The 19,564-nt window shown below is 53.3% G+C and overlaps 1 protein-coding gene across 1 annotated transcript in view; it reads right to left on the bottom strand.

Annotated features, from left to right (window-relative positions):
- Positions 1-315: 315 nt before the first annotated feature.
- The window catches only part of LOC118968538 (uncharacterized), a 271,334-nt gene continuing 252,085 nt past the window's right edge, over positions 316-19,564 (bottom strand). The window contains exon 5 of the mRNA XM_073239850.1: positions 316-4,206. The gene's annotated coding sequence lies outside the window, so the exon portion shown is untranslated. The remainder of the gene's footprint in view (positions 4,207-19,564) is intronic.

The following is a 19,564-nucleotide window of genomic DNA, read 5'->3' as shown; positions in this document are numbered from 1 at the left end:
ACACATTTCACAAACGAGAATAGGGCAGTTCAACTGGTTAACAACTGGAGGGAAGAAAATTAAAAAGATGGTGACAAAATGTGCACTCAGAACGATTTGAGTATAAGATCTTAAAAGGATCTGTTGGGAAAACTGATGACGCTTGTAAATTATTTTTCATGTTAAAAAGTGATTCTCTTTCGACAGTGTTATGAAATCCAAATGTGAAGTAGATGTTATGTCACACTGCCATACAACTTGCAAGGGAAGATTATGACATGACTAACACAATTTATTATTTTAAAATTAGCATATAATTTAAATTACATCATATTCTATTAACTAGAAAAGGAAAACATGGATTTCTTACTATTAGTTTCATATTTTTTTCTAGACAGATTTCCCATCAACCCTTCTTTCACTATTATCCATACAATTTTGGTTTCTTTCTTAACTGAATTCATTGCAGTGGCCTGTTTCCAGTATGGACTGACCTTGGATAAAAAGGACCTTCTGCCTGTATGCTATAATGCGGTTGCCTTTTTCAACATTTTTCTTCCCTCCTGTAGCTCTATTGACACGGCTGAGCCCCCCGCCCCGTGGAGCCTGGAAGCCTGGGGAAGTCCAGCCACTGGTGAGGCAAAGCTGGAAAAGGATGTGGATGGACAGGAGGGCTTGGCCTGGACAGTAAGTCACGCGCTGACGAGGGGTCCAAGCCCTCCTCCGTTCCCCGGGGGTGGGGGTGGGGTGCCGCTCCCGAGCCCAGGAGCCGGTCAGTCCTTGGAGCAAACTGCCTCTGCTTTGCTTCCACCCTTGGTCTGGGTGCCCCTGGAGCCACAGTGTCCCCCGGGGCCAGACCCTCTGCCCATGACAGCCTCCAACACCCTTCATACCCTGCACAGTCCCCGCACATCCTTCAGCCCTTTCCGTGGCATGCTTCCAAGACCCTTCACCAGCCTGGTTTCTCCATCTAGTCACAGTTTAGCTTATCAACGTTGGTCCTGAGGTGTGGTAACCAGGAAGTGATATGATTCTTCGGGTATGTTCTGAACTGCTTTGATCCTACACAATGATAATAGAGAACAGGCTTTGAAAAATGTATTTTTGGAGAAGTTAAGTGTTAGCGATAACTTGTATTGAGGCCTCAGACTGCTAAAATAAAATCTCTTGTAAGATATTTTTTAAATTAATTTTTCCTCTCATCCTTTTTTTTTTTTTTTTTTCTTTGCAGAGTTAAATTTTCTTGGACCCACCTGCAAAATGCTGTCTGGTCTCATGCTCCTTTCTGGCCCCATTTTAGTCACTGCTACAGGCTGCTGAAAGGTTTGAACAGTTTCCTTCTATTTCTAACAGGAAAGTGTAAACAAGGAAGAACTCCCCATCAGCACTGCCGTATATTTTCCTAGACTTTTCCCTTTTCTCTTTCTCTCCTTTCTCTCTCTGACACACAAGCACACAAAGCCTGTAATAGATCTATTATCAATGTATTGTTTCTGGGTGATGTACCGTGAATACTTTCCCACATCGTTAATATTCCTGTTTAAATGAATATGCATGTTAGTTTGTTTGGGAGATATATCGCAATTTGTTTAACAAAGCCCTTAATGTAGGACGTTTAGATCGTCTCTTATTGTTACAGCGCACTAATTCATTGGCAATGAAACCCTGTTCATAAATCATTTTGTGCATCTCTGATAATCTTCTTGGTATAATTGCTTAAAAGTAGAATCCGTGCATAAAGACACGGCCATCCTTAAAGCTCTTGCCATCTTGTTGAGACTAGATTAAGTATGCAATTTGTTGATTTGGCATCATTTACATATTTGATAAATATTCTCCAACTCGAGCTAAGTGTTCAAAAGGCAGGGTCTTGTGGAAAATTAGTATATCTGACTTGATGACAGTACCCAGCTATGCCTCTCTTTTCTCTCTAACTGCAGTGACGGTATGAGCAAATGCCGTGATCACCTCCGTCGTCTGACAGAAGCCCTCCAGCACCTGGGCCGGCTGGCATTATTACCCCCATTTTCAAAATGAAAACTGAATCTGAGAGAATTACCCTGCTCAAGGCCATGGCGGCATGTGGCAGTGACGGGCTTCTAATCGAGGCTCTTTATACTCTGAACGCTTAGCTTGCTGCCGGTCATCATAAACACAAACATTACGCCCCTAAGAATGAGCTCTCCTGCGAGATGGCCCAGGAGCTCTGGGCTGCAGGGTGTGCCTGGGTCCCTGCGGCCATGCCCTAGCTGTCAGGACACTTAGTGTCACCCAGCCTGGGTGTGCTCTCTCCATCACAGGGAGGTGCCCTGTGGGCACCCTCACCTCTGCCCCACAGGACGGGCCACGGGGCCCCCTCCGCACCTGGGATTCTCCCTCCTCAGTGCTGAGCTGCCTCTATTCCTGCCCAGAGCAGGCCCTGCAGGACCAGAGCTGTCCCTGGGGAATGCAGCGGGCACGTGTGGAGGCTGGCTGTCCGGCTTCTGCTGGGTTCTGTTTGTTTGGATGCCCCACTGACACTGACCCCTTTCCTCTCCCCCGCCTCTGGGAGTCCTCCTATCCTGTCCTCACTTACAGGTTGCATTCTCTTTGTCCTTCCCAGGTGCAGAGCACAGTGTTCTGGAAGCTCTGTCCTCCCTGAAGCACTGGGACCAAGCTGCATGGTTGCCCCGCGGGCCTGGGCAGGCGTGCCCTCGGAGCAGCTACCCGGGAGCTTACAGCTCGCGGCGTCTGTGCACCCTGCTGGGTGGGAAACCCCTGGGCTTCCCGTGTCTGCACAGGCCCCAGGCCTCAGCCTGCCACCCAGCCTTGCTGGCTGGGTAACAGTGGCACTGTGGCAGTGAACACCACTTCTAATTGAGCCCTGGTGGGGAAACAAAGTTGTCCTCACGTCTTTCTACGGTTTCCTTTCTGTTCTCTTTGTGCAGTGGACAGACAAGGAGAGAGACTCAGGAGATGTCCACGAAGAAGGGTGCCTAACGGGGTCATCCCAGAGGCTGCACCCTGCTTCCGGCCGAGGACCAGCACGCCAGAAGGGAGCATCTTGACGGGCCAGGAGCAGCCCCGCACAGCGAAGCTGGGGCACCGTGGGAACTCAGGTTTGCCAAGGAAAGCATGATGTGGGGGGTCACATGTCACCGGGAGGACATGACAGCTGCTCAGCATCTTGATCTAATTTGAATTAAAGTTCACGACTCTGTTTCTGTTCAGAACTGATTTCTGAGATGCTCCTGGAGTCTTTTGCTTATTTCAGGCACTTCCTTCTTGCTTCCTGTCTCTCGCTCTCCTCCCCAAAGACCGCCTGGCCCTGCCCTCCCTTCTCCCCTGCAGTGTGGGGTCTGCGTGGCACGGGTGGGGTCACTGTGATGGGGCAGGTAGATCCAGCTCTCCCCCACTGCATCTTGGGGAGCAGGCCCCCCACCAGGAACACCACAGTCACAGACTTTACCATGACATTAACAAGATTAGGGTCGGAGATGCCCTCCTGGGGGCCGAATGTTAAAGCTGTCATATGCTGGGGCTCTTAGCGGCCAAGGCTGGGCTGCGGCTGAGACACTTCCATTTCTGTGAGGCTTTCCATTAATCACTATTAACAGCTAACGACTGTCAAAACAGACAAGTCATGTGTGCCATTGAGACAGCTCATCAGATTGGAGCTTTGACATTTTAATCTTAGTCACTTCAGTCACTGGAGAAATGAGGGCACGGCAACCCAGAATTCATAGACACAAGTGCACATGCAGCATATATAATGACACGTGGTGTGTATGACCAAATGCTCACGCACACGGTACGCTTCATCTCCAGGCTTATGTGCTCAGGGCCAGGAGGAGGTGGTCACGGGGAATGGGGGGCCTGGACACGGGTCGTTTACCCTGACGCCTCCTACCTGCTATGGTGGTCCATGCCCCAAAGTACATGTATTTGTTATTCTTTCCAGAGAGCTACGATCACTTGAAACTATGAGCTGTAAGCACACAACGTTTTAAAAATAAAAGGCATCTTGGTGCTCAGAGGCGGGGGCATAGACAGTGTGGGTAACACAGGCAGAAAGCTGCTGAGCTCGTGGAAGCGTCGGCACTCTCCCCGCTCGCAGGCGCTGCTCAGCAGGCACAGATCCCATGGCTGATGCGTTCTCCAAACAGCTTTGAAATCCTGGGACTGTCTGTCAAAGGAAACACCTGCATTGATGATTTTCCTCTTTTTAATGTTGGTATTGCCTTCAGCCTAAAAACAACAGGTTTAAAGACTGTCATTAGCTTAAGTTGCTAACAGATTATATGTTGATATAATAGATGTTTTACCTTTCATTTTTGTTTTAGTATCTTATAAATGGGTATCAAACCATGTTGAACCTGTGCATTAGGGCTTTCCTTGAGAGACACCTTGGTCGCAAAAGAAAACCTCTCTTTTTTTTTAAAACCTTCTATAGAGAAGCTTGTAAGAGAGGAAAGCAGATGCCCCCCACCCCACCCCCAGCTGGAGATGGGAGGGAAGCCGTGAGGCTCGGCTTTGGAGAGGGGTCAGCCTCTCTCATTTGCTGGCTGCCCCTAAGGCCCCCAGACACACCCCGTGTTGTCCTGTCCAGCTCACTCTCTTCCCATGGCCCACGTGCCAGAAACATTACTTTCTCCTTCCTGCCGAGAAATCTATGATTCTTAAAAATTCCTGGTGTTGTGAGCTGAACTGTGCCCCCCAGTAATGCTGAAGCCCAGGCCCCAGGACCTCCGAGCGGGCTGTCTTGGGGCTGAAAGTGAAGTGGGGCTGTGAGGGTGGGTGCTGATCCAGCCTGACTGGTGTCCTTTAAAGGAAGAAATCAGGACACAGACACGTACAGAAATGACCGTGTTGAGGACACGGGGACACATGGCGCCCACATGCCCAGCACAGAGACTCAGGAAGAGTCAGCCTGGCCACCCAAGGGTCTTGGCCTTCCAGTCCCTAGGGTCTGGGAGGATACATCTCTGTTGTTGAACCACCCCGTCTGTGGTCCTTGGTTACAGCTGCCCTAGGAAACCCACACAGCTGGTTAATGACACTTCCTGCGTGATGCCATCGATGGTGGGCCTGCCCAAAGCCACCGATATTCTCCAAAGGCACCTTTCACCACCACAGTGCCGGCTCCCTGAGCCCCGCGGCCCCAGGGGCAGAGATCTCCCTTTCCTTGTCTCTGTGCCTAGGCACAAGAGTGATGTGCTCAGTAACTGGTAAACACTGAACTCCGATTTCCATAGGCTGACAAAGAAAACAGCCACACTGAGGCCAAGACATTTCTCTTCCCTTCATACTTGCTACTGGGCCACCCAATCCTGTGGACCGAATCTTGAACACTAGAATGGTGCTGATTATACGGCTTACGAGCCATCCTTCTCTCCGAATCCTCTGCTTTACCTGGTACTTACAGACAGATTATTCCGCATTTTATTCATACCACCAAAATCAAAGCAAGGAAAAGAAGCCCAGATTGAACCCTGATATTCATCAGCGTTTCGGACAAAGGCTTAGATATTCGTGTGAACCATCAGGAAGACATCGGTCTGTCAGATGACAAAGGTGCATCCTGAAGACGGCAGAGAAGGATCAGAAGGGGACGCAGGCCCAGAGCGAGCACGGGAAGGACGGAGACGCTCAGGCGACCTCCTGGCCTCAGGGCTCAGTGACCCCTTATCAGGGCCCGTCGGGTCCAGCTGAAGAGAGGTGTGCCGGCCGGGAAGGGGAGCTGGGGTGGTCGTGGTAACGACCCGGCCCAACTGCTTCCTTCTTCATCTATGAGCCTTGAAACTCCAGGCTACATACGAGTTACGTCTGAGATGTTAGCTTAAAAATAATGCAAAAATAGCAACGAGGTTTCTGCTCACTCATTTTCAGGTGTATGTCAAAGGAGCTTCAACAACATAGAGATACACGGTGTCTGAGCAGAGCAACCCTTACAGGCCCACCAACAGCAGGCATGTATTCTGCCTGATCTAAATTATGGAAGACAATGCCCCAAAATGAAAAAAAAAAAAAAAAGCACAGAATTTCACAATATGCCCAGCTTTTAAAATATAGTTCTTTCTTTCGCTTCTTGCTTGATCTCTTTTTAAAATGATGATTGATATCTTTTTTTTCTCCAGCTATTCTCCAAAGGTATGGGAAACCCCAGGCGAGTGGGCGGCCCGACTCCTAAATGCGGGAAGGAAGGAACCCCTGAGGGACATCGCATGTGAACGGAAGCCACAGTGGGTTTGCCACTCGAAAGGACTGTCAGGCAGAGGTCCACTGTTCCTGCACGTCTACACAGGTTATTTCTCAGATACTCCTGTGTTTTCTGAACTTCAGTGAGTATATATAAATCTGCACAGAGAACGTCCAGCGCGCCCCGCGGAGGTGCCGTTTGAGATCGGGAAGCTCCATCTTACCCACTCCCTGCGGCTGAGTTCATTCCCCCACGGGGCTCAGAATATGCTGGCGCATGTCACCGAGAGCTAAAGGCCCGGCTCTTCCACGCTGTGACTCAGGATTACCTGTGACACATGATGTTCTGCTCTCAGGCCGAACAGAGAGATGCCTGGGAGGCATGCGGCCTAACTCAAGAGGTTGCACTAAGGCAGAATGAGACATAGAAGGGCAGACAGGGCTACACACTTGGACACACGACCAGCTCAGTGTCCAGAAGAATCTGTTGTAACCCTAAAAGTGGCCCTACTGCGCCAGCAGAGGAAGCAGGGTAAGAGGGGTCCTGGGCAGCCTGGAGGGGTCCAGTGATAGGGGCCATGACATTGAATTCTCTGATTTTCAGGACTGACAAAGAAGTAAGAACAAGACAGAAGCCAATTCTGTTTGGAGGGGATTTGATAAACCAGGTGAACTTGATCTGTGGTCCCATGGCCTCCTGGGATGTGGAGAAATATGGCAAAGCTCAAGGCCTGCCCCCTATGCAGGGGATTTAGGAGGGACTCCCTCCATAAACTTTTATTGTCCTTACCGAATGACTTCACATGAATTTGGAAAAATACCTCCAAAGAGACTGAAGGTTTTCCCTCCATCTTGAGCAGAAGGGGCAAAAATAATCTCCCTTAAGTTTTCAAAACCAGAAGCCATCATCATACAACCTTAGGTTTTGTTTTAAATTCACATGGACCTTGTGGGGGCCCATGAAATCTCAAACCAAGACTTTGGTTTGTAGCGATCTGGTCCTGGCAGGACACTCAGGCATCTGAAGAAGCGACTGGAAATCCTATCTGGGGAGACCTACCTTCGTTTTGGGGGCCAGATGAACCCATATTTCAAGGAGAAGGCAGAGAGTGTCAGGGTCAAATGCCATGACAGCTGGGTCAGGTGACAGCTGAGAACCCAGGGCTGAGTCTGGTCATTTGGAGACCCGGTGGCATGAGAGGGGGCAGTTTCCCTGGATGGGGGTGGGTGGAAGGCTGGTTGGAGTGGGATCAGAGGAAAATGGGAGAAGAGGAAGATGAGCCCAGGACAGGGATGTATTGTGCAGAGTTCTGCCCAAGGTCAGATCAGGGAAGAGGTGCAGCTGGGGAGTGTGGGTGAGCTTCCTCTTAGGGTGGGAGGGGTAGATCCCCGAGGGGAGTGACCCTAACAGGCTGACAGAGAACACATGGGCCAGGGCCTGTCCGTGGGCAGGGGGAGGGGTGCAGTGTGCAGGCTGACCTCAGATGGGGCTGTGGGTGATGTGCACGATCCCAGGGGAGAGCGGTCCTGTGCGTCCAGGCACCCCAGGCAGGCAGACTGGCACTGGGAGAGGGCAGGAAGGAAAGGTGTTCAGGGTTTGAGGAGAAGGACTTGGCCAACTGTAGTGCGGTGCATGGAGGGCGGAATGGCAGGCGTTGGATAAGACCTCGGGCCTGCAGGAAGGCGGCCACCAGGGCCACGGTCAGCAGGGGTCAGGAGCTGGAGGCATTTGAGAAGGGAGCAGGGAGCAGATCGTGCACACTAGTGCATACTGGGGCCAGCAGAAAGGAGGCGAGGCACTCCTGGGGCACAGCGGGGATCGGGGAGGCAAAATGACTGTGCCATGGGGCAGAAAAGGCTGAGATGAGCATTAGACTTGAAGGACGGACGGAGGAGACCTCTGGGCATACATGCTGGTTTCCCCAAAGGAGTAAAATAATAAAACATAAGGATATTTCAAGATGTGATTTAAAAAAATTTTTCAGAAATAAAACAATCCCTGAATCTATTGTCTTAAAGGGCACACTTCAAAACACTGATATATGTAAAAGATTAACAGAGAAAGGTGCTAAATGCCAAAAGCATGGCCTAAAATATGATCACCATTATAATCAAACACCTACTGTTTAAGGAAAACAAATATGATGAACTCTCATGTTTATTTATTTACTTACTGGTTTTTGTTTTGTTTTGTTTTTTAATTGGAATATAGTTAACACACCATATATACTGGTTTCAGGTGTACCACACAGTGAATTATTATTATTATTATTATTATTATTATTATTATTATTGTTATGATAATTATTCAATGTCAATTATTATATACACTACTAAATTCTCACCACTGTATAAGTGTACTTACCCCCGGCTACCATACCAAGATACTACAATGTTATTATTTATATTCTCTGTGCCACACTTCCATTCCTGTGGCTAATTTATTTTATAATTTGAAGTCTGTACCTCTTTATCCCCTTCACCTATCTCACCGCTCCCCCCACCCTCATCCCACTAGTAACCTAGTTTGTTGTCAATATTTATGGGTCTCTGATAACTGCTGCAGGGAAAGCTGGACAACTACATGCAAAAGAATGAAACTGGAGCACTCCTCCACCACAAACTAAGATCAACTCAACATGGACTAAAGACCTAATTATAAGACCTGAATCCATGATACTCTGAGAAGAAAAGATAGTAAACTGTTGAACATCAACACGAGTAATTTTTTTCAGGATATGTCTCCCCAGGCAAGGGGAAACAAAAGCAAAAATAAACTGGTGGGATGACATCAGGCTAAAAAGCTTCTGCTGAGCAAAGAACACCATCAGCAAAATGAAAAGGCAGCCTTCTGACCGGGAGACTCTATCTGCAAATGATGTACCTGATGCGGGGAAAATACCCCAAATACATAAAGAGCTCCTACAGCTCAACACCAAAGAGACAATAGTCGGATAGTCTCCCCTGTTTAAGGGACGAGCTCCCGAGTAAGGTACAGCGTCACAGCACAGCAGCTCTCCTGGGGCAGGGACACAGGATCGTGGTGGTAAAAGGGTGGCTAGAACGTCCAGGCAGATTCAGTTCACATTAAAAAAGAAGAGGGAGAAGGAGACGAGGAGGGAGGAAGGGCAGAAGCAGCAGGAAGGGGAGAGGAAGACGAGAAAACCTGCAAAAAGTACCAGCGTGAGTCTGCAGGTGAACGGGACCTTCCCTCCCAGCGGCCAGGACCCACTCTGTGCTTCGGTCGGTAGCCGCTTCATTCAGGAACAGGACTGGGCACATGGACCCATGTAACGGGGCAGAACATCCACTGATAGAACCGAACACGCACGGAATTTAACGTGGGACGGAGGCAGAACTTCAAGTCCACCCCAGGGAGGGTGGGTGACCTCATTAACGCGGTGGGACGACTGGGTCACCATCTGGAGAAAAGGAGGGTAGGAGGGTTATGTAGCACTGTTCACTCCCTACACAAATGTAAATTCAAGAATGATCAAACATTCTTGAATGTGGAAAACACAACCTATAGAAATACTGTAAGAAAATACTGGTTGATTTTTTTTTTTTAAGAGTATGGAAGGCCTTTCTAAGCATGACACAAAATTCAGGAGCCATAAAAACTGATAAATTATATTCAACAAATATTACAAATGATCTTTATACAGAAATATAATCAAAAGACAATACAAATTAAGAAAATTACAGAATGTATCGAAGAAAAAAATTCATACATTTTTTCAAATCAATAAGAAGAAAACCAGTAACAACAGAAAAAAGTGTTCAATTTATATAAGCATGCAGAAAAGGAAATACAAATAGCCCTTATGCATGTAAAATGAAACTTGGTACCACTCAAAATAAGAGAAATGTAAATTAAAAATATAATGAGATAATTTTTAAAGCTTGTCAGTTTGGTGACTATCAGAGCCCTCGATCACATGTTAGGTTGCGGGAGGTGGGGAAACAGGCTGTGTGCTCATTATTGTCACAGTGATAGAATAAATAGAGCTTCCAGGGACAAAACCTGGTCATATCTATAAACGTTAAAATCTCTTATGCACCTTACCGAGCAATTTCCATGTCAAGAATTTCATCCTATACATGAAAATGGCATATATACAAGGGTACTCAACGTGGGCACTGATTTGAATTGACTAAGGTTGAGGCCAGCATAGCAAACAGGTTAAGTAAATTCTATTACAGCCACATGCGTATCAAGGAGAGCGAGACAGCTTCAGATGCCGTGTATGAAGCACGGTTCCAGTCTGACTGGTGACTGTCAAGGCCGCCGTCTGAGCAGGTCTGCGGCACATCTCTGCGTGTGTGTGTGTGTGCAGAACGGAATTCCCGAAGGGCCTGACAACAGGTCCTGGGACAGGACTAGGGGCGGGGGACGGGGGTGACAGGGGAAATTCTTTTTACTCTATGCTTTTCATAATTTCCAAATTTTGTACATGTGCATAAAAAAACCCTCAAAATATAAATTATGGGTTTTTTTTAAAGACATGAATTGTTCCTGGCAGCAGGAAGTTTTGAGGCTCTGTTGAGGGTTTGGTTGGGGAGACTCGACTAATGCGGCATCACCGAGGCGTCATGTCACAGGATGACACCCTGGCCGGGGCTCTGACCAGCTGCTCTGGACTGGACACGGCGACGTGGGCACCCTGCCTGGGGTCGGCCTCCGCGGCCCCCACGCATCTCAGAGACGGCTAAGGGCTGGCTCCCTGCACCGTTTCCGTCAGGGGTCTCTGTCCGTCCGGCACAGCCCCGGGGGCGCGGCGCCGCGGCCCATCTCCTCTCCCTCGGGAGCCCCCGGGCCGCCCTCTCCGTCCCTTCCCGGGATCTGCTCCCCGCCCCAACGGGCCTCGGGTTCCGTGGGAAGGACACCCGGGGTGCCAGTCGGGGCGCCCGTCCGCTCTTGTCCTCCCGGCGCGCCAGGTCCAAGCGCACGGCCGCAGGCGCCTCCCTGACGGTCACGGGGCAGCTGTCGGACCATCCGCACGCCGCTGAGCTGACCCTCGGGGCTCCCGGAAGCCCTCGCGGTGGGAAAGCAGCCATTCGCAGATTGGCTCTGGCGATTCGCGCGTCCGGGCGTCTTCACAGATTGAACCCCCGGACGTGGGCCGGGGGGAGCGAGGACCTGTGCGGGGACCTGGGCCGGAGGGCGCCCTGTCGGGGCACAGCTGCGGGCCCGGCTCCACCTCCGGCTGCCCGTGGCCGGGAGCAGGTGCCCGACTGACCCCTTCCATTCTGCATTTATCCCTCAGCTAAGCCAAAACTCCAAAATGCTGTTTCTAATTTCCTTTGCCTCTTGCTTTATGAATTCCTCTGCACCACGTCCCCGGTTCCAGTGTCAAGAAACAGCCCTACGAACCCAGAGATACTGTACGACAGCGTCCAGCCTGCTGTGCAGGGCCGACGCATCATCACTGGGGCACCCAGGAAGAGGCCTCGGTAACCTCTTTATCAAGCAGCCGGGTGACGCTGGCTTACAGAGGACGAGGGGCCGCGTCCAGCTGCTTTTCGGTTTGGGCCATTAGCACATCCTGGGTTGGGTCAGCGGCCCTGCGTCAAGCACGGTGGAAGGCCCACGGCTTGTATTGTGTGTCCTGCCTCATCTCCTCTCATCTGGAAATACCTGCTCACATGTGCGTGCATACACATGCACACACAGACACACACAACCACACATTTCTTCATGTATTTTTTGGAAAATATGGGATTTAGGTTATGGGAGGACACACTGTGTTCCTACTGCATTCTCTGATTGTGGCCCAATTTTAAAGGGGGGGGGGCTGGTCAGGACTCGGCTGGCGGCAGGGGAGTGCCGATGATCTGGCACCCCAGCCAGGTGCCATCGTGGGTCAGGTGAGGCGAGTCCACGCAGCTGGGGGTGGTCAAGCTCCAAATGTAGACGTGCTCCCCAATCCAGAGGCAGCCGGCGCTGGGCTGCGACGAGCCGGTCGTTCTTGCTGAGTCTGTGACGAGAGGTGCTGGGCTCGCACCGCAGAATGTCAACCACAAAGGGCCGCGCGTGGAAGCAGCGCGGCAGCCACAGGACCGCCGGGAGGAGGGGGAGGGGAGCCGGTGGGGCCGTCTGCCCAGAGTCCCGGCCTTCTGACAGGGCGCATCCCTGGCAGGGGCAGCAGCCGGACAGAGGGGCCTGGGAGGCCCACTGCCTGGGGAGAGTTGTACCAGGGCCCGACCCCAGGCCCACAGCCATGCTGGGCTGTTCCCATCTCCGTGTGGAGGGAGACAGCCTAAACCAGTCGTGCCAGCCCTGCCAGGCAGGGAGAGGGCTTGGACAGAGCTGGGGAGCTGCAGGGGGATGCGGAGGATGGCATTTCGGTTGCCCCTTGCAGGTGAGGCTGTGTGATCAAGATGGTCCCGGGGCGTGGAGGCCCCTCGGGATCATTCAGGGCACGAGGCAGAGGCCCAGAGGGGAGGCTGGACAGAGGCAGGTGTCATGGGGCGAGAGGGGCCCTGGAAATAGGAATGGGGGCCTCTGCCCCATCCAGGTGTCCTGTCCGTGCAGGCTCCTGAATGGCTCCGATTCAGTGACGCAGTAAAACAGGGGTGCTTCAGCAGCTGCGGCAGCCTGGGGCCGGGCTCCCCCCGCGCCACAGCGACCGTGTGATTGGACAGTGACGCTGCTCCTGGTGCTCACGGCAGAGCTGCAGCGGCTGTCCTGGTGCCAATCCCAATCCCGACAGTAGTGCTGAGAGTGGCCCAGATTCTAATGTTGATATTGATGCTGATACTGATAGTGACAGCGCTGCTGACACCGATCCGGATACTGATAAGGATACTGATAGGGCAGTAATGCTGATGCAAATGCCGGTGCGCACAGCGGTGCCCATGCTGACAACAGCTAACATGTGTGGGCTGTGTGCAGGGCACTGTCTCACGTGCTTTACAAGGATGCAAGCATCTGACCCCATGACAGCCCTGGGGGTATGAACTGGTATCATCTCCATGTCACAGATGGCCACGGTAAGGCATGAGGCATTTGCGGGACTTGCCTAGGCCACACAGCAGGTGAATGGATGGACTCCGTGCAATTCCCCATCTCAGCAGCAAGGAGCCCTGAGCAGACCAGCTGTGGGAAATCATCCAATTCTCTCCAAAATGTGTCCCAAATCCCCTGGGGAGTGTGGTCCTTAACTGTTTCCAGGGGTCAGTTTTTGTCTGTGTCCCTTCTGTGGCCCCAGACCCCATCCCCCATGGGGAGCAGAGCCCTCCTCCCTGACTTTGCTGGACTACTAGAAACTCGGCATGCCCCATGCGGGCACACCACGGGACCACTGCCTGCCCATGAAGGCCGCGTGGAGAAGCGCCACCATCGGGCGCTCCCACTGCAGAGGGCAGCCATATAGCAGGGCTACCTCTCCACTCGCTCCTTCTCAGGACGTGGCCAGGCCCTCATGGCAGACATACAGGCCCACCTTTCCCAGGCCTCCCTCACTGCACAAAACCAGCGGCTGCCTGTGTGGGAGGAGACGTGTTGTGCAGAGCCCCCCAAGGCGGCATTTCAGCTCCAGCCCCGGTCCCTGCACCCTCTGCTGGGGACACTGAACAGAGACTTTCAGACCAGTGAGACTCTACCCTCAACAAATGGCCACTTTGGGTATCTTTTTGTACATAGTTAACACATTTTGCTTTAACTTGCATTTTACAACTTCATCAAGTTGACATAGAAAAACGAGAAGGGAAACCAGAAATAAAATCATCGCAGCCAGCTTAGGAAGGTCACTCAAACGGCTTATTTCTGTCATTGACTTTGACGTATTCTCATAGCTCCTTAACAGCTTCGCCCATAAACAGACCAGGCAAAGTGGTCATTTAGGGACTGGGTGTTGGCAGCAACTTTAACTGCCAAGCGTCCATGAGTGCAGAATGTTCCGGAGAGGATGACAAGAAACTGAGGCTGTGGTGACCAGGGAGCCTCTCCCCACTGAAATATCATCCTGCTCACATTGAGATCATCCCAAACCCCGCAGGGCCCTCCCCAGACTGACTCCCTGCTCCCCCTCCCGAACGGCGCCCGGCCCCCACCAGAGGAGAGCCATCCTTTACTGTGGGTGTTTCTGAGCCCACGATCAAATGCATATTTCCTTGCTAGGAGTGACAGACTGAACCACCAGCAGCTACAAAGGACAGTGGCATTTGCCCCCAGCACTGCCGAGCTCGGCCAGGCGGGCTCTTGTACAGGCAGCTAGATTGAGAGGGGAGGGAGGAAATTGGGGAGCACGTGGCAAATGCCCTCACTTCTGTGGACCTGTCACAAATACCTATCGGAGTTCCTGGCCAGCTCTCCAGCCTCCCATGGCGCTCACACACAGGGGCACAATGGGGGCGAGGGCGGAGGGGACCCAGCCTGCTCGCCACAGACCTGATGCTTACACGAGACTCAGCCTTATATTTTGCTTTGGGAGAGGAAAAATCAGTGGAGATGGTGTTCCTGCTTTTGTAACTGACCCCAAACACACCAGCCTGCTGCCGAGGAGAGGGGAGGCTGACCGGTGCATGGCCTCCTTCACAGACAGGCCCCCAGATACGGTGCTGGGTTAAACTGGGGTGCGGCACAGAGCCCAGCCAAGCTCACAGCTGGAAATCTTTTCTTGAAAATGAATCCTGGACACCAAAGTCATCCTCCAGGGCACAGAGGCAGGCAGGAAACCTACAGAGACCCCAGGAGCAGGAAGGCAGAGCCTCCAAGTCTGTGCTGCTGTATCACCTGGCTTGGACGCCAGCGGTCCCGGGAGACTTCCCATCAGGCTGCTGTGACCCTGGAGCTGGAGGCTAGGCTGGTGTTGGGAGACCAGGTGGCCCACGAGGGCAGGTAGGTGTAGCCCAGTTCCACAGCCAGCTCCGTGGGCAGTGCAGCGGCCTGAGACCCTGAGGAGCGCAGGGCGCCCTTCACTGTCCCAACACACTCAGGATTCTGCCATCCGATGTCCAGCACATGGGAGAGAGGGAAGAGGCCACTGGGGGGTGCTGACCATTCTCCAGGCTGCTACAGGCTTCCGTCCAACAGTCCAAACATCCCCATTGCCACTGGGAGGCACTGACTTAGTTCGCACACACGACATGGCAGGGAACCCCATAAATGCCCTTCAGGGCTGGGACTGCTGTGGGGCTTTCCAGCTGCCCTCCCACACCCCTCCTGCCCGGCTGCCCATGCGGACAAGTCCGTGGCACTGCCGCCCCGAGCTGGAGCTCCAGCCGCATCCATCCATCTGTGGGACCCGAAACAGAGCTGCCCCAGAGCCAGCCCTGCACCCTGAGGTGCTGAGGACCTCTCTAAGGGGACGCTTGTCCCTCACCGTGTGACTGTGGGAGGTGTGTGTGATGTGTGTGGTGTGGGTGTACAAACTGTATGGCGTGCGTGTGCTCCTGATGGGACGGTCCCGGTGTCCTGCTGGTGGTGCGGGGCCGTTGTGCAGCAGCCGCTGCAGGAAGCCCAGGCTGTGTGGACGCAGGGGAGGGAGCGGCGCAGGTCCGCGCACAGCGGGCAGGCCGGGCCTCGCCCGCCCGGCTGGCAGCAGCCCCCACTCCTCTGGCACGCCCCCGGAAAGTTCCTGCAGCCTGAAACGCCACCTTGCTTTCCTGAGGCGGAGAGTTCATTTTAGGTGATCCTGCCGCACAGCCTAATCCCCGGGCGCCATTCACTGCGACGGTGCTGACGGGGGATCGTTTCTCAGGATCTAGGTCACAGCCTCCTCAGATTGGCTGTTGCCATAGCAACCGCAGCTCCTGCCTTTGTACAGGGCTGGGCACCGCCACCCCTCAAGGTAGAGGAAACGGCCTCCGTGAGGATGACACCGGCCCCCCGCCCTGCAGCACCCAAGGCAGCAGACACCTACCCCGTTTGCTAAGGAGCCACTTCACACTCTTCAAGATTAAAATGTTAACACCATCCTTTTCCTGGAGGGCTCCTGGAACTAAATATAACCAGTGTTCTGCAGGTCTTGGAAATCAAATTAATGTAAGATCATCAAGGCTCAGCACACGTGTCCCCTGCCTGCGATACATGGGGCGGCTGAGCAAACACCAGCCACGGAAACATCTCACTCCAGCCTCCAGCCGCACCACCCATCCCAGCCGTGAACTCAGGAGTGCGCCTGCTTTCAGTGGGGTGGGGAGGGCCTGCCCTGCAGGGAAGGTGTGCCCATCCCCTGTGAGCCCTCCGTGCATTCTAAGGCTCCAAGTCCAGGAGTCTGGTGGGCATTCCCCGAGGATCTGGAAGCCCTCACTTCCAGCCCATGTGAAATGTACCCAAGGTCTCACTCCACGGGACCGTGACCCAAGTGTGTGGCTTGGCTGCTGGTGGGCACTCCTGCCTGTCCACTGACTGCCCCACCAGCCAGGCCAGGCCCCATTCTCGGCAACACGAGCATCCCACAGCCCAGCCTTATGCTCAGTGTAGAGAGCCGTGAATGAGTCAACGGTGGGGGTCCACCACAGTGCTTGAGGGCCAGGACACGGGCCCCCCAGGGAAACATGCCAGAACATGGGCAGCGGGCTTTGGGCACACAGAGGTCTGGCCAGAGAGGGCAGGCCCAATCCTGTGCTCCCAGAGGGCTTGCCGAGATGGTGCTGAGGCCTTCTCAGACCGATTCCCACACTGGATCACACTGGAAACACGCTCCCGATCAGCACGCACCACCCTGCTGCACGCTTATTGCATGGCCAGTCTCAGAGCAGCCCTGTGGTGACTTGAGTTCAGAAGCAAAGGCCCTGAGATGCAAAAATTAACCACACTAACTGGGTGTGCCAGTGTCCAGAGGTTAGTCCTAAACCCAGGTGTACTAGAAGAACTCAAAGACAGCTCAAGGTTCTGCCCGGGCACACCCTGACTGAGCCGCTCTCCCCCGCGTGCGGAGGCCTGCAGAAGTGCTGGGGTGTCTCTCCAGCAGCTGGGTCACGTTCTACGGCAAAGTGGCAGGACATGCAGACCTGATTAAGGTCCCTATCCCGCTGACTACGAGTCCACCCAAAGGGAGATTGTCCAGGTGGGCCTGCTCTGGCGAGCTGGGCCCGGGCCTTCCTGGAAAGAGGAGGCCAGGCAACATCAGGGATTCTCCCACGGGCCTCAGAGAGGCAGACTGCCGTGAGCTCCGCAGCTGCCAGGGAGCAAGTTCTGCCCTCAACCACGTGTGCCTGGGCTTGGCCTCCACGCCTCAGATGCTACCCCTGCCCAACCCCGCATGTAGGCACCGAGTCCCCGGGCAGAGCACCCGCGGGGCTGAGCCCTGGTCCACAGGGGCAGCGAGCTCCTTCAGCTGCAAGGGCTGTGGCGATCCTAGCGCCCACCTGTCTGGTAGCCATGCCTCTGCCCCCGTGATGGAGAGCGAGCCGCTTCCCTCAGTGTGGAGCGCCCCACAGGCCAGGGCTACCCCTCAGCGAGCCCACCGTGCCGTCACATGATGGGCTCTGTCACTGAAGACTGCAGAGAGAGGCTGGGGGACACGTGTGGGGCTCCCACAGAAGGAACTGAGCGAGAGGAGGATTCGCTCGTCTCCGGGGTCCTAGGCAATTCAGGTTCTGTGACACCCTTGAGAAGCATCATGTAATGATCAAATTTGATTCACTTGAGCAGCTCAAAACAAACTGATGGCTCCAACCCTTCCTGTAATATTCATGCCCCAGAAGTCATCCTGAAGCCTGGAAGCTAAGCGAAACTCAAGCCTGTAAGAGAAGCAGCTAAATAAATGTTCTGCAGCGCTTCCAAGAGTCAGCCGGGCTGCAGAAACTAAGCCCCAGATCTCAGCGGTCGCCACACATACGTTTATGTCCTACTCAGTCACATGTCAGCTGTTGCATCTCTTATGTGCCTTTGCATTCTGGGACCAGCTGCCCCTCTGGAGACATGTGGTTCCCACGACCTGGGACAAGAGCAGGATGGCCAGAGCCTGCCCACAGCCCACAGGCTGCCGTGCGCACCGGTGGGGGTGCATCTAGCCTGCAGGACGGCTCTGCAGACCCTGCGGACACGGGGTCCTCCAGCGGGGAGGACAGCGCAGCTGCTTGGGAGACGTACTGCTGAAAAAATGTGCAAACGAAACCACATGCGCCTTTACCTCAGTGCCCACTCCCCGGCACCGCTTCAAATGTAATTACAAATCTCCAGCAGCCTTTCCGGGGCCGCCTTCATACCGCATGGACTGACTGACTTCAGGGTTAACGCAGAGTATCAGCTTCCTACGTCGGCCTTTTATTTACCTTTTCACATTCTCCAAGTCTTAGAAACTTCCAGGATTCCTTTATAACTTCAATCTGGTCATAATGCCAATTTGAAGATGTTGAGAACATTCAATCTCTATTCACCCCCCCCTTTATCTGGAGGCCCATCATTTAGAAACCTCCACTGCCCAAAGTCCTGAGAGCTCTAAGGTAAGTGGAGACAGCTTCTGGGCGGCGAGGCGGAGGTCAGGGGTCTCATGGCCAAGCTCACACACTTGGCTGCAGGAGAAGCTTTCACAGGACTTTATTCAGGCCCTTACAACCGTGCTTTAGTGAGAAATGTGACGAGCCATGTCATCTTGTTTCCTGTGTTGCAGCAGCATTGCAGTGAGTTAGAGAAGACGGAGGGGGCCCCTGGGAAGGGCGCAGAGTGGGCTCGTTCCAGCAGCTCAACGGTGAGAGCAGAGAAAAGGCACCGAAACCACATTCAGAACTCAAAGAGCAACGTGGCATGAGACCACTGTGGACAGAAGACCACCTCCCTCACGTGGCCAGGGTCCCAAGGCTGGTGCAAGGCCTCAGCTCATTGGGCCTGAGCACTTGGCCTGTGCCCATCTTTAAAGACATAAGTGGCCACAACACCTGGGCTGTAGCGCTGAGGATGATCAGTCATGAGCCCAGGATAAGGGCCACACTGGGGCCTCAGTTTCCCCAGGAGGCTGGGCAAACATTGGTCTTGTCCGTATGATTTCAAGACAGAAAGAAAAACCGAGAAACAGCAGCGGCAAGGCCCTGAGGCAGCCAGGCGGGACTGAGATCTTAGAATGGGCCAGTGTTACTGCCCACAGTAGGGCATTTGTGGGGGAAGGACTGGCCTGATAAAGCCCCAAGGGGCAGGTGCTGGAGAACAGCCACCTCCGTGCTCCTGCGGCCACGCCCGGTGATGCGGGCAGAGCGCCAGCTGTGAAGAGCCTGTCACTCAGGGAGTGGTGGCTTCATCCTAGGGACAGCTGGGGTCCATCAGCCGTGTTTTGGCATAAAGGGGCCATAATCAGATTTATATTCTTACAGGATAGCCATTATCAGAGTGGTGAGTAAGCTAGAGAGGGGTTGGGTTGTTTTATAGAGAGAAGTAAGTTGGAAAGCACTGAAACACCCTGGGGCCCAGAGTGGGTGACAGATGGGACAGAGAAGACAGAGCCCGCAGTGCTTCACATGCGGA

The sequence above is a fragment of the Manis javanica genome, chromosome 6 (assembly GCF_040802235.1).
Source record: "Manis javanica isolate MJ-LG chromosome 6, MJ_LKY, whole genome shotgun sequence".
Lineage (NCBI taxonomy): Eukaryota > Metazoa > Chordata > Mammalia > Pholidota > Manidae > Manis > Manis javanica.
This window is presented reverse-complemented; position numbering and strand designations above follow the sequence as displayed.